Source organism: Camelus ferus, chromosome 7 (genome assembly GCF_009834535.1).
Source record: "Camelus ferus isolate YT-003-E chromosome 7, BCGSAC_Cfer_1.0, whole genome shotgun sequence".
NCBI classification, from domain to species: Eukaryota; Metazoa; Chordata; class Mammalia; order Artiodactyla; family Camelidae; genus Camelus; species Camelus ferus.
Window position 1 is genome coordinate 46891498 of NC_045702.1, and position 14186 is coordinate 46905683.

The following is a 14186-nucleotide window of genomic DNA, read 5'->3' on the forward strand; positions in this document are numbered from 1 at the left end:
GGCATTTCAGTTTAATTAGTGTACAACATCTTTAGCTATAAACTTAGAAGTAGAGCTCTTCCAAGATTAGATTTCAGAGAGGTTTTCTTCACCTTTGTTAATTGCATATCAGAAAGATTGCTTGTCTGTCTGCAATGCTGAGATGTGTGTGGGTAGAAGAAGTCAGATTCATCAAGAGAAAGGCAGAGAGTTGGCCTGAGCTATCTTATTCTGACAAGCTTGATTTTGTGCCTGCATGCTTTTTGGTGAGTGAACATAGTTCAGATAAAAAAAAAAAAAATCAGCCAGGAGCCGAACTACCGGTCATCCAATTCATTTGCAAGCTTAGGAAATTGAGTTGAAGGTGGTATCAAGAACCCTTCTTTAATTAGCAGAATTGCCGTTGGCAATGGTCTGGACTCACAGGGGCAATTTAGGAGACAGTGGTGTCCATGCTGAAGCCCTGGGCTCCAGTCAGTTGCCACCATCCACTGGAGAATCTCAACCCTATGGGCCAGTAAAAAAGATTATTCCATCACATCCTGCAGCACATCAGCCCCCTTGTCAATTCACCACACCCCCTTGTCAATATACTGCCCTAAATATAAATTAGGACTGCTCTTAAGATTTGGGGAATGGGTGGGGAGCAAATCATCGTAATTTGAATGGGACCTTAAATACTCTGCAAAAGCTGGCTGGCTCTCTGTTAGGAGTCTGACCACATTAATATCATTATAATTCAGATATCATTACAAATAAACATGCAAATCCTTGGTTTTGGTCTATCATTTATTGCCTACTTTCATATTAGGAAAGTCTCAAATATCAAAAGACATAGTTCTTTTTTTTTCTAACAATAAAAAGCAACATGAAAAGTATGAATTCTCATGATAGGAAAGAATAAAATCTTTGGCCAGATTATATACTACAATTTATAGTATTTTGTGGAAATAATGATTGGTAAAAGTTGAAAACTCTTCCCTTGAGTTTAACACAAAATCATGGCTCGAGCACCATTTATCTGGCAAATTGCCAGAACTGTCTGCTCAGCCAGCTCTCCAACTCCTGAGAGACTGGGAGCCTATGGGTTGGGAAGGCTTGTGAACCAAACAGCTTCCTCACGGAGCGTATGATATGGGAATGGAGGAGGGAGCTATGGTACTGTTAGGTTGTTCTTTTCTTGGGGTATAGTGGAGCTATCCAGCAGCTGCTAGGGACTAACACCATCCTGGTTCTTTAGGGATAGGCCCACCTGAGTTTCTATCACCTCAGAAACCCCAAACATTGGGTCTTCACTCAGAACGCAATACAGACAATGAATGATTGGAAGTGGCTGGCCACAAATGAACTTGTAGTCATTTACTGGGAGGACATTAGCAGAGAATATGCTGGATGCTTGTAAGAAATATGGCCTCAGAACTGTTAGACACTGGGGTTTATAAAGAATTCAGGGACCTTATTGGTTGATGTGAACCCTATTGTGTTTTATGTGTGGCAAACTCTTTTTTAAAAAATTGTATCTTTTGTTGAAAAAAATTTTTAAAGGGGGAGGGTATAGCTCAGTGGTAGAGTGCATGCTTAGTATGCATGAAGTCCTGGGTTCAATCCCCAGTACCTCTGTTACAAATAAATAAATAAATACTTAATTACCCCCCCAATTTTTTTAAATAAAAAAATTATATACTTTGTATACTATGTCACAAGCGTTATAAGAACTCAATACACCAGAGGTTCCCCCTTTTTTCAGAAAAAAAATCTACCTGTCTTTTCCCCTAAAAGCTTTGAGGTCTAATTAGAGACAGTGAACTAAATGTGCATGAAAAGTATAGATGAATCTTAAGAACATGGTGTTGAATGAAAATGGTTTTCAGTGAAAAAAAATGAAATGAGATTTGTAGCACAGTGTCATTTATGTACCTTAAAAACACAAACACACAATCAACATTTTGTAAGGGTACATGCATACCAAACACTTCAGAGTGATGTGACTATGGGAAGGAGGAATTGGGGACTTAAGGGAGGGACTGGAAATGAAGGGTTACTGGCAAGCAAGGAACTTGCTTGGACCCATGATACTGGGCTGTGGACCGAAGATTATAACTCACCTCTGTGAACCTGAGGGTCAGAGATTCCCATGGTAGGAGGGAGGAGAGATATACCTGGTCCCTGGGCAGAAGGTGGGTAAAGGGAACCTACTTGGGTCCTGTTTCCCCCTCCATCCTGCCATCTACCAGTCATTCCATGAAGTCTGCAGAAGGGGCCATGCCATAGGGCAGGGGTCAGTGAACTTTTCCTATAGAGAACCATCTAGAAAATAGTCTAGACCATGCAGGCCAGACAGTCTCACAGCTACTCAACTTGGTTGCTGTGGTTTGAAAGCAGTCACAGACAATCCATAATAAATGTGTGTGACTGTTTTCTAGTAAAACCTTATTTAAAAAACAAGAGGCAGGCTGCTTGTGGCCCATGGGCTGTAGCTGGCTGACCCTTGGCCTGGGAGCTGGACCTCTTTAAATGGTGTGGACCCCCCCTCTTCTGGACGGCCCAGAGCAGAGCCTCTAAGATGATTCTGTCAGTCAAAAATATGACCTATGAGGACAAATACAAAGGCACCAGGCTCATTTAAATTCAGAGAAAAAGAATCTGAGGTCCACAGGGGCTTCCATGATAATAGAATCTCAGACACTCTGAGCATTCGCTGCTAGGATAAATAACCCATGGGCAGGGTTCACATCGTTTTTCATTTGATCAAGTCGAGCGTGTTTCATAAGCAAACGCAAATGCTCAAGAGCTTTTCAGAGTTTGTAGCAAGTGGCGAGAATTTACATTCTGTGTCTCCCAGCGGAAATGTGTCAAGCACTCCCTCTCCACCTTTCTCAAACGTCTTGGCTTCAGTCCTAGGGCTGCTCCCTCCAAGCACCCCAACACTGGACAGGAGGCTGTCTAAGCAATAGCTAAATCCATGCCTTCAGCTCAGATGAAGGGAACGTAACACAAAAGCATAAAGCCTTCAAAATGATCATTTCTACATGAATAGGCCAATCAAGCATTGTAGAGTCAAGCATGATGATCATCAGCACGATGATTTTCAGATGTCAGCAGGAAAAGGAAAACAAAATCTAGAAGCTGGATTGCCTGTCACCTCCGCCCTGGTCCAGTGGCATCTAGTTGCTAATTACTGTCTCTCGAGGCACTGTCCCCCTCCCCGGTCTTGTTTGTCTCGTAAGTGTCTCAGCCTGTCTCTCATTACTGAGACCCTGGCTGTTTCCCAGCAGAGGGACAGTTTCCTCCGGCACTAGAAGGACAGCCTGTACCCTGATGTGACTGACATCTTCATTCAGTCCTGTAACAGTGTGCTTATCCATGATGATCCGTTTGTTCCAAGTTAGAGTTCCCCAGGCACCCCTCCCTTGCACTTTACTGTGCTTTCTTGCTACAGCTCCTACACTTTACTCTCCCAGGGAGAGGCTGTAAGGCAGAAAAGGACTCTTTTAAAGCCTGTATAAATTAGCGTCAGTCATAAAATTCACCCCCAGAATTTCCCAGGAGTCCACACGTCAAGAGAGAGGTGAGAAGAATCATTAGCTAAGCGTGCTCTTCTGCGGGGGTTTCACTCCAGCGTCTGTACATCCTGACTATGACAGGAAGGAAATTCTCCAAGCAAACTTAGGGAGAAAAATTAATAGTCAGAGACTCCATAGACCTGTTATTCCCATGTCTGGTTATAAGTCCAGAAATACTGAATTATTGGAACTTGTTCGTGAAGGAAGTTCATGTCAATTTTTCTGAGAAAAAATTGCCCTCAGTATGGCACCCGATTTGAAAATTCACTGTTGGATAAGCTTTGGAACTACTAACCTGACTACGTGCTTCCCGATAAATAAATATTATCTCAGTCATTCAAAATGATGCAAAAATGTTCATCTTAGCTCACTCACATGAAGTCAAACGTTGCATTGTTTGCTCAGCTCTACGATTCTGTCTTCTTTTTTGCCATGCTTCTGTGTCTGAACCTTCCAGGCCCACCAGCTACGTAGCCTCTTCACTTTCATGCATCTGCATCACTTTCCTGGAGGAGGAAAAAAAAGCGTGCCTCCTTTCCAGGCACAAAGATGACAGTGAACTCGAGAGAGAAAGAGAGAGACACAATATTCTTTCTACTTCTGGTGAACATTCTGGGCATCTTGTTTAAAGGGTCAAGAGACTATTTAATTAATAATAGTAATAAAAGTGCCTAACATTATTCATTATTGAATATTTATGTTAGGCTGTACTAAGCACTTTAGGTGTATTTTATCCTTATAACAACCCTGGGGGAGAGATATTAGTTGAATACCTCATTTATGTGGGGAGACTGAGGTTTGGTATATTAAGTGACTTGCTCAGGGGTAGAATTTGAAGCCAGGAAGTCTGGTCCCTGTTTCCAATCTCTATGCTATAGCAGGGAAAGGAATAGAGTAGGTACCATCCTGAGTCCGGCTTCTTTGTGATTATGCAGTTTCTCAAGGGAGACAAGTCTCCGTCATCCAGGTAGGATTTACTCAGGACAAACTAAAAATGCCTCATGGTTTAATCTGGCAGCTCACACCTTACAGCCCTCCTCTGATCATGCAATCAGTCCTTGTCTGTTCAGGGAATATTAAATCAGGTTATTATTAGCTGAGAAATAATTATGAATATATATATAATTCATGTATGTAAATGTATTAATACCCTTTTCTTGCCCTTAATCTTGTCTAAAGTGTTATCATGAAGGGGCATTTTGACGTCTACAACCTAATCTCTCAGAAAGAATAGAGTTTTGTTTGTTTGGATTTAATGTCCACAGGGTGTAAATCTTTAGTACAATAGAGACTAGAGGTTGTTTTTTTTTTTAAGAGAAATATTTGTACCTAGTCTACGAAAGAGATACCACCAACCCCTTTGTCAGTGAAGTGTTTTTCTAGATGATTTTCCTGATGCCTTTTTTGAACAAAGACACGTGTATGAGATGCCTAGGCTGAGCTGGGGTTGCAGAACTGCTTTTGGAACAATGCAAAACTAACTGCCCTGCATATGCCCCAAAGAAGACTTTGGCATTTTTCTCTAATGTAGGTAATTATTCAAAGACAAACTTGGGACACCAGTAACAATAATAAGAGCTGACTTGTATTTAAAGCTTTCTATGGGTCAGATGCTGTGCTAAGCAAATCATACATACTAAGTGGTTGCTATAGATCTGAGCACACTATTATGCCCACTTAATGGATGAGGAAACTGAGGTAACAGGTAGTAAAATAGGAGAGACCAGATTTAAGCACAGATCCTGTTGACTTTTAGTCCTCTGAATCACCATGGTACTCAGCCAAGTGACATAATCCCAGCTGCTACAGGGTCCTGGCAGGCAACTTAAAGAAGTGAGGTCAGCGGGTGCAAAATAACAGGGAATGATGAGGCTGTAACAAATAAAGTGTAGCCTAGCCAAGGGGAGCTGCTACTCTCATCAGGCAGGCGTGAAGTTCAGGGCGCCAGTTCTTTGATTTGTCCAGAGTGGCGAAAAAGCTGGAGTTCAGCAAGATATCTCCCAGTTTTTAAATGTTGACATCCATTTTATAAAGGCATTTTGCATGCCAACAGCACACACTTGCAGCCTATGCTGAGCCTATACGCTGCCATCTCCCACCTCTACTGCACTGGCTCCACAATACAGTGTCTCCATTGCAATGTATTTGCTCTCAAATATTGACCTTCTGTAAGGAAGTGCTCCCGGATGCTGAGCTCGAATTCTCTGCTCAGTTTTATGAGAATGGAAAAAGATTAGATGGACCTGCCCATTTCCGTGCCCCATACCCCAATTTATTCAGCTCGGGTACCTACTGCACCTTCACTTTCCTGCAGGCTTTGTACTGCAGTTGATTTTTTCTGTCTCCATTCTACCTAGTATGTTTCTGTTCTCTCCCAATTACATAGTGAGCCTCTTGGGACAAGTCCAAAGTCTTACTAATTATCCCACTCTTCCCATCTTCCCCCAGGCCTGATCTCAGTGCTTAATAAGTTTACCTTTCAAATATTTACTGAATTAAATATTAAAATTGCAGTACAGGTGAGGCTTGTCTTTGTATCCTTATTAATTATCAGACAGTTTCAGTGGCTTTAATAAAGAATTAAAAATATAGTTACTTTGCCTCTTTAAGCTTGTTTTCATGACTGTTAAATGGGAATAATTACCTAACCTCCAGGAATCACTTAATAGGTATAGATTGCTTAGCACACAGCACCTGATGCATAAAAAGTACTCAATAGCGGTCATTTCTTATTGTTATCACGGCTTTCACAAATTGCACTTGGGATTTAATACAGTAGAACCTGGACTGACTAAACAGCAGGGGGTCCCATGGCAGCTGGTCGTTACATCATGAATTGAGATCCTGAGGAATTCGTAAAAGGTCTCCTCCAAATTAAGGCAATGGAGTTCCATGTGTATGTTTCTTGTCAACTGTAATGAATGAAATAATGCCATTTTTAGCAACACGAATTGACCTAGAGATTATCACTACTAAGTAAGTCAGACAGACAAAGACAAATACCACACGATATCACTCATGTGTGGAATCTAAAAGAGGACACAAATGAACTTATTTACAAAACAGAAACAGACTCAGGCATAGAAAACAAACTTTTGGTTATCAAAGGGGAAAGAGGGTAGGGAGGGATAAATTAGGAGTTTGAGATTTGCAGATACAAACTACTGTATATAAAATAAACAACAAGGTCCTACTGTATAGGACAGGGAACTATATTCAGTATCCTGTAGTTAACCATAATAGAAAAGAATATGAAAAAGAATATATGCATATACAACTGAATCCCTATGCTGTCCACCAGAAACTAACACAACATTGTAAATCAGCTATACTTAAATAAAACAAACAAATTGAAAAAAAACCAGAACACCACTCTGCATTTTTTCTTCCATGAACACAAAAGCCGAATTCTTTCAATGCTTATTGGTTTTGATTAGCCTGTGCTCTTGCATCATGTCTACATGTTGGGTAGGTATGTTTGTATCAGCTTATTATGATTTTAATAAATTGTCTTGTGCCTGAGGCAAACATTTCCTTATGGGGCTACCATAAGAATTGCTGTGAAGTTTTGTTTACCTGTCAGGGGTGTGGAGAGGGGTTGATTCTGACTAGGAGTCCAAGAAACCATAATAGAAACAAACTTCTTGGGAACCATGCAAGCTGCCCTGTGTGTGCAGAAAACCTCCACTAAGGACCACTGACCTTAAGTCTGTTCTCTTTACTCAGGCTGGTGGAGTGCATGTCAGAGGCTGAGGTGTTCTCAGTGACTCCTCAAAACAATGCTAAGGACACTCCATATTAAGTAACTTTCAGTCTTCCAGACTCCCTTAACCCTCTGCAAACTATTTACAACCAGGTGCATATTTCTGGAATGATGGCTCTGGGACAAGGCTTTGGAAGAACATGTTAGCAAAGCCTCACCTGACTATGCAAGTAACTTCTTCAGGTGTTTTGCTGGCAAGATCACTTATCTTTTGTGGTATATATATATTTATATATTATATTATATTATATTATATTATATTATATTATATTATATTATATTATATACATATATATATAATAGAATACTACTCAGCCATAGAAAAGAACAAATTTTGCCATTTGCAGCTAACAAGGATGGACTCTGAGGGCATTATGCTAAGTGAAATAAGTCAGAGAAAGACCAATGCTGTATGATGTCACTTATACATGGAATCTAAAAAATACTACAAAAAAGCTACAGGCCCACAGATATAGAGAACAAACTAGTGGTTACCAGTGGGGAAAAGGCAATATAGGGATAGAGGAAGAGAGATACAAACTGCTGGGGGTAATATGGCTACAAGGATGTACTGTACAACATAGGGCATAGAACCAATATTTTGTAATAACTGTAAATGGAGTGTAACCTTTAAAAATTGTATTAAAATTTTTAAAAAGATCACTTATCTTTGCCCCAATAGGAAAGGTTCTGTTACAGAAGCAATTTCTTTGTTGCATCTTTTGTGAATCTTTTTCTATTAGTGCATTAATCCTAAGAAGTATTGATGGCTTAAAAGATTTACATGAAACGTTCAGGGGTCCACCATCATAGTGTTTAATCACGGCACATGGCTAAAGACCAGAACCACAGTATTAAAGGGCTGTGGCTGCCTCACTCCGTGCATCTCAGCCGACTTATTTATCTTCTGCTCAATTACCGGTAAGAAGTAAATAATAAAAGCGTGTGGTACTCTATTATTTTCCATCTAATTATTTAGAAAAGCCTCCCCTGTGAATTGATTAAAGTATTATATGGAGGAAGATTTCAAACAGGCTCTGGATAAATCTACTAACTCGTGTAAATCCACCTATTACATTTAAATGGACTTCCTCTGAAGTAGGTCATTCTGTAAAATGACAAGGGCCTTAATTTTGTCTTTCGTTTAAACATGTTTTGCAAGATAATTTCTCCTAGCAACCTGTTGGGTTATTAGTTTGGCCCCGATGCAAACGGAGTTAGCATTAAACTGCAAAGCACAAAATCCCTTGTTTGGTTTCCAAGAATTTGTTTCCTAAAATTTAAAAATATTTTCTGTTTTTTCTTTTGTTTGGATAATGGCAAGAGTTTGTTAGACTGAAGATTTGACATTATCTTATTATCCTATATAAAGGCGTTGAGCATTCAAACTGTGTTGGACAGCTCATCCAAAGCAGGCGTTATCTCCATCTGAATTCTCTCTCTCAGCTTCCATCTCCCATGTCATCATCTTGCTGGGTTTTGCATCAATATGTTCAACTCTTCCTTTCCTTTCCATTTTTGCTTAGATTATTTGGTAGCTTAAGACGTCCTCACCTCACCCATCGTCACTGTGATACCGCCAAGCCAGCCCCCTTGACCTTAATTCTAGGTATTCCAGGCAAATCTGCCTCCTATTTCTTGGCTAACTATCCCCTAACATGCTTCTACCATGTCCTCCCCAACTAAGAAACATATCATGCTCCCTGTGGCTTACCAACAGCTTCCAACATCCTCCTCCTGACTTTTGAGGATCTCCGCAATCCAGCCTGTCCCGCACATCAAAGCATGCTCTCATTTTCCATGTTTTGCTTTTTCCACTTAACCATGAACGAGTCGTGATTATGCGCAGGGTCAATGGATATGGTTGTGCAGCTTGTGTGCAGCCCCTGGTGTTGTGCATCACATAGTGCTGGTCAGTCTACTTCCCTGGTTTTCTTTCCTCCCATTGCTTGTCTGCCTAAGTCCTCACCCTTCAAAGCATATCTTAGCCATGATGTCTTCCTTAACTGTGCCCACTCTCATTGTTCTCCTCTTCCTTTGAAGTTTTGCAAGTCTTATAAGCTCTTACCCGCAAAACAATTCCTAATAAGAACTCCCCTGCTACAGAGGGCACAAACCCCCACTTATTCATCTTTCCATCTCGACAGCAGAACACGGTAGGGCTTGGTCACTATCGAATCGTTTTCTCTTTTTTCAAATATGATTGTTTTAACTCTCCTGACTCTTTTCTGAGCTCCTTGAGGGAATGGAGCTTGCATGGTACTGAGCACCGGATTGATGTTTTATAAGTATTGACTGTTTGATTCCTGGGCATGATTGATAATTAAACCAGAAAGAAAAAAGAACAGCAAATGTTGATACGCTTCTTAAGGCAAAATCAGGTGCATCTCTAGTTTGATTGCAGAGATGATCTAACATGAACCAAAGGGTTGTAATCTTCAAGTAGTAAGGCCCATTCCAGGAAGTTGTCCAAAATATCCAGAGAGAGGAAAGAATTAATCATTTTTCACCAACAATAATAAAGCAGATGTCAAGCAAGCCAGCTTCAATTATTTAGAACAGAGTAGCAATGCAAGGTTATTAATATGCAAACTAAAAGGCAGAAAAGCTAGAAAAGCAAAATCTCTGCCCTCTTGTTAGAGATTGAAATTTTACAAGGAGTACCTGTTGTCATAGCAGAAAATGATTCTAAATACAGATCCAATGGTAACTATGAAGAGTCATAAATTCTCCAGTAAATGCTCCAGAAAACAGCCACAAAATTCTGTCATCCCATCTGTCTTTTTCTTCTTATGGAGATCAGTGTTGCCTTAGAAAGACAAATGCAAAATTGAAACAGAAAGTAAAGTGGCCTCTGGCAAAGGCCTGCTTTTGGTGTCTTCTCTAGCGCTTTACCTCTCATAGCTGATCCTGTGATAATTGTCACTTCTCTGGGGTAAGTTTGGATTTCCACTTGTTTTGTCCCTTCCCAGACTGCCTGTAATCCCTCCAAAAACCTCTTTGCTCGCAGGTATTGGCCCACCTCTCACATACCAGTGTGGAGTGTTGTAGGTGTGTATCGTGTGGTGGGGGGGTGCTGGGGGGAGATCCACTGTACTAGCTAGGGGTCCATTGAGAGAAGGCGCAATTCTTTAAGTTGTAGTGGAATTCATAATTAGCGCCTCAAGGATAAACAGGGCAGTTTACCTATGTCTTCATTTTTGATCTGTCTAATACATGCTCACATTTATGAAATTAGGTTCAACCCAAGTGCTGTGGATCTTAGAAGTTTTTGTTATTAGATTACCTACTTCGAGAGGTAATGAAGCCTATGTCTCTTTCATCAGGCATTTTTCATATATTTAAGGAAGTTCTCAGCCCTTCTAAAATCTTTGTAGTTCAAATTGAAAAGAGCAAGAAACATGCTGTCTAACACATCTGTTCTGATTGTGCCTGCATGATTGGAGCTACTTTACACATAATATCTCATTTATTACCTACAGTAATCTAGTGAGGTAGGCCCTGTGATTATCCTCCTTTTGCAAATGCGGGAACTCAGGCCAAAGGTGGAGCCCATTCAACTTTTCAGGATAACTAAAAGGTAGTAGAGGATTTGAATCCAGCTGGTCCAGCCTTAGAGACCACCATACTACAGTGCTGCTCACTTAGGATTCCTGGATTAGAAACCATAAGGAAAGGTGATGAAAAGTGAGTTATTAAGATAAAACACACAGTGCTTCCAAGTCTCTCCTATGATTTCATGGACTCTTGACTTCATTTCATCCATTTTTCGAATGTCTACACCCTAAATAGAGACCTAAAAAGTGTCTTGCCCATACACCTTGAGAAAAACTATGAAAACTTTGGAAACATTAGGTGCATTGATCCTCTGAGTCTCTTTTATCAATAAATATGAAATTCTGTTTATTGTGAATGGTATCTAAGAGTATGTTTCAAATCTACATATTTGAAAAATGAAACAATATCAGTTTTGATTTGGAATCATAAAATTCCAGTTCTGTATAAGACCCACTATGCAGAGAACAATGCTGTAAGTAATGGCGAATTTACACAACATTCAGAAGGAATGACATCATTCCTCAGAAGGTTCACAGCCAAAGAGGAGCCAAGGATAACAAATGTGTACACAAGTCAATGGACCATGATCAACACTGGCTTGTCCTGAATCAACTGGAGAACGGAGTCAGATTCTCTCAGCCTTGATGGTGCAGGTTTTGACATTTCATCAGGAATAAACAGAAACTTTATGACTAATAGCTCTTCCTACTTCTAAATCAATAGACATAAAAGAGCACCTGCAGATAAAAGATTAGCAGCTCTGCTAATAGCAGTTACGAACTAATACCCTTTCAAGTATCTCTTCCTTAAGCCCTCTTTTCCCTCCCAAGGGACCAGGTCATAGGGAGAGGATCAGATGAGTATCACATTTTAATTTGCTAAGAAAGCTCTTCATTACTGCTCTTACCAATATTACCTCTTTTGAGTAGGTTTATTTAGAAATAAAGATTGATAAGTCATAGTATTTCTTTTTATCTGGGGTTGATATAAAGCTTTAGATTAGAAAAACTTATTTTGGGGGGGTTGCCCAGACCTGATTCACAAAGTTTGTGTGTTTATAAAAATATGTGCAAGTTTCATGTTACTATCCAGTCAGCATGTACTCACATGTGGGGAGGTGTGTATTTGTGTGGAGATAATTTTGATTAAGTCCTCATTGTGGCATTTTTTTTTGGTAGGGTAGACCAATTTTGAACATAGAATAGATGAGATTTATTAATGACAACTCACACACACACACACACACACACACACACACACACACACACACATATTACTGTTTGTGAGATGTTTTTAAAAGCAATATTTACCTAGCCTTTATAACCACCTCGCAGATTAAGCTCTATTAACCTTGTTTTATAGATGAGGAAGCAGGCTCAAAGAGGTAAAGTGCTTGGCAAAGGTCATAGAGCTAACAAATCAATAAAGCTGGGACATGACCTAGGTTTTTTGATTCCATGTTCAATGTTAGTTCTACTTACCCCACAACTGTATTCAGGATAGAAAGGATGAGGAAGTTATGTTTTGATGGTTGGCTGTAGAGAAGGAGCTTCAGGAAAAACCTGTCTAAAGATTGCTTAGAGAGGGGACTGTGTGGGGAAAGTTGGTGAAATTCACACTGGACCATCCTTGTTCACCAGGTTGTGCAGCTTCCCTGGGCCTCACCCAGAACTGATTAACAGTGGCCACACAGAGAGCTGTCATTTAAGAGGTCCCTCATTGGGTTAGATTCTGTATGTAGATCTTGTCTAATCTTCTCAACAACCTGGTAGTATAAGTATTACACAGAACAGATCGCGGAGACTCCGAGAGGCTGGGTAATTTAAGGCCCCTTAACTGGAAGGTGGAAGAATCTGGATTTGAACTCAGGCGCATCTGATTCCCAAGCATGGGGCTCTCCATTTCACTACCCAGGTCCCCATAGTTGCCTCCTTTGTGGAAATCACTAGTTCTGTGTCGAGATGAAAGTGGCAGTAACTCATTGAAGGTAGCTGGGAAGTTGGCAAGGCAGAAAGCTTTTTCAGTTTGTTCACATCTCCCTCCTTCCTTATTATCAGAGAAAATTTTTTTTCTGATCATGCCCTGTGATAGCAGTTTTCAAGGTTTTTTGGTCTTAGGACCCCTTTACACTTTTGAATTATTGAGGACCTCAAAGAGGTTTTGTTTTCTGTGGATTCTGTCTGTGGATTCTTACTATAATAAAATGAAGAATGGCAAACCTTTAAAATATTTATTTATTCATTCATTGAAGAATAAACTGATTGTATGTTAATAGAAATACGTTCTATGAAAAATCACTGTTTTCTAAAACAAAACAAAATTTAGTGAAAAGAATGGCATCGTTTGTATTTTTGTTAACTTCTTTAATGTTTGGCTTAATAGAAGCAGCCGGATTCTGTTATCTGTTCCTGTGTTCCGTCTGTTGCAATGTCACGTGTCTGCCGCCTCTAGAAAACACCAATGTATCCTCATGAGAAAATGTGAACAAAAAGGATAAATAACATTTCAGCATTATTAAGAAAATAATTTTGACCTAATGGGACCCCTGAAAGGGTCTTCAGGAACCCAAGACGTCCCAGGACCACATTTGAGAATTGCTGCCCACTTTAGTACTCACTAGGGCCAGTGGAAAAAAAAAAATCTTTGGGGGTGGAAGGGACATTACAGGTCACTGAATCCAATCATGCATCTGATAAAACAATGCTCCATGAAGTCTGGTGTAAGCCACACATTTTGCAAGAGTAAGGATGATTTTAGGTTCAAAAAGGACTTTAAATAGACAGAAAACTGTTTATTATGTTGAGAAGAATCTTTTCTTTGTGGTTTCCATCTTCAGTCTTAACTCTGTGTAGGATGAATCCGATTCCTCTTCCATGTGTTCAAGATAAGTGAAAACAATGACCTTGCTGCCCCTTGGGTGCTGTCATCTTCTCCAAGCCAAGGACCTTCTTTATATTTCAGAATTTAGGAGACCTTCCTGCTCTGACTGTTCTCTAGCCTCTCATCTGTATCTTCTTACCAAGATCTTCAAATGCCAGTTTGAACTCATACAATGTTTCCAGAATGCTCTAAGGCAGATTTTCTCATGGCTTACTCTGCATTTGGCTCAAGCTAATGCTACAAATACTACACATTCATAAACAGGAAGAAACATACTGTTAAAGGTCTCTGTCTTCTTTTGGAGCACGATCTTTGATACCCTGTTTCCTTTCCCACTCTCTTCTGCCATCCTTGTCCAGGCTCTGCTTTCCCCAAGGCATCATTTCATCTGTCCCTTCCCTTTGACCCCCTACAGAAAGGCAGTGCTGTAGGTGCAGCGCTTT

General features: G+C 40.1%; 1 protein-coding gene and 1 non-coding gene across 4 annotated transcripts in view; both read left to right on the top strand.

The window, feature by feature from the left end:
• Positions 1 to 14186, top strand: part of RAPGEF5 (Rap guanine nucleotide exchange factor 5) — a 353892-nt gene that overhangs the window by 117863 nt on the left and 221843 nt on the right. The gene's annotated exons all lie outside the window — the stretch shown is intronic.
• TRNAT-AGU lies at positions 1528 to 1599 on the top strand. The gene has a single exon. It is a non-coding gene; the product is annotated as a tRNA-Thr (tRNA).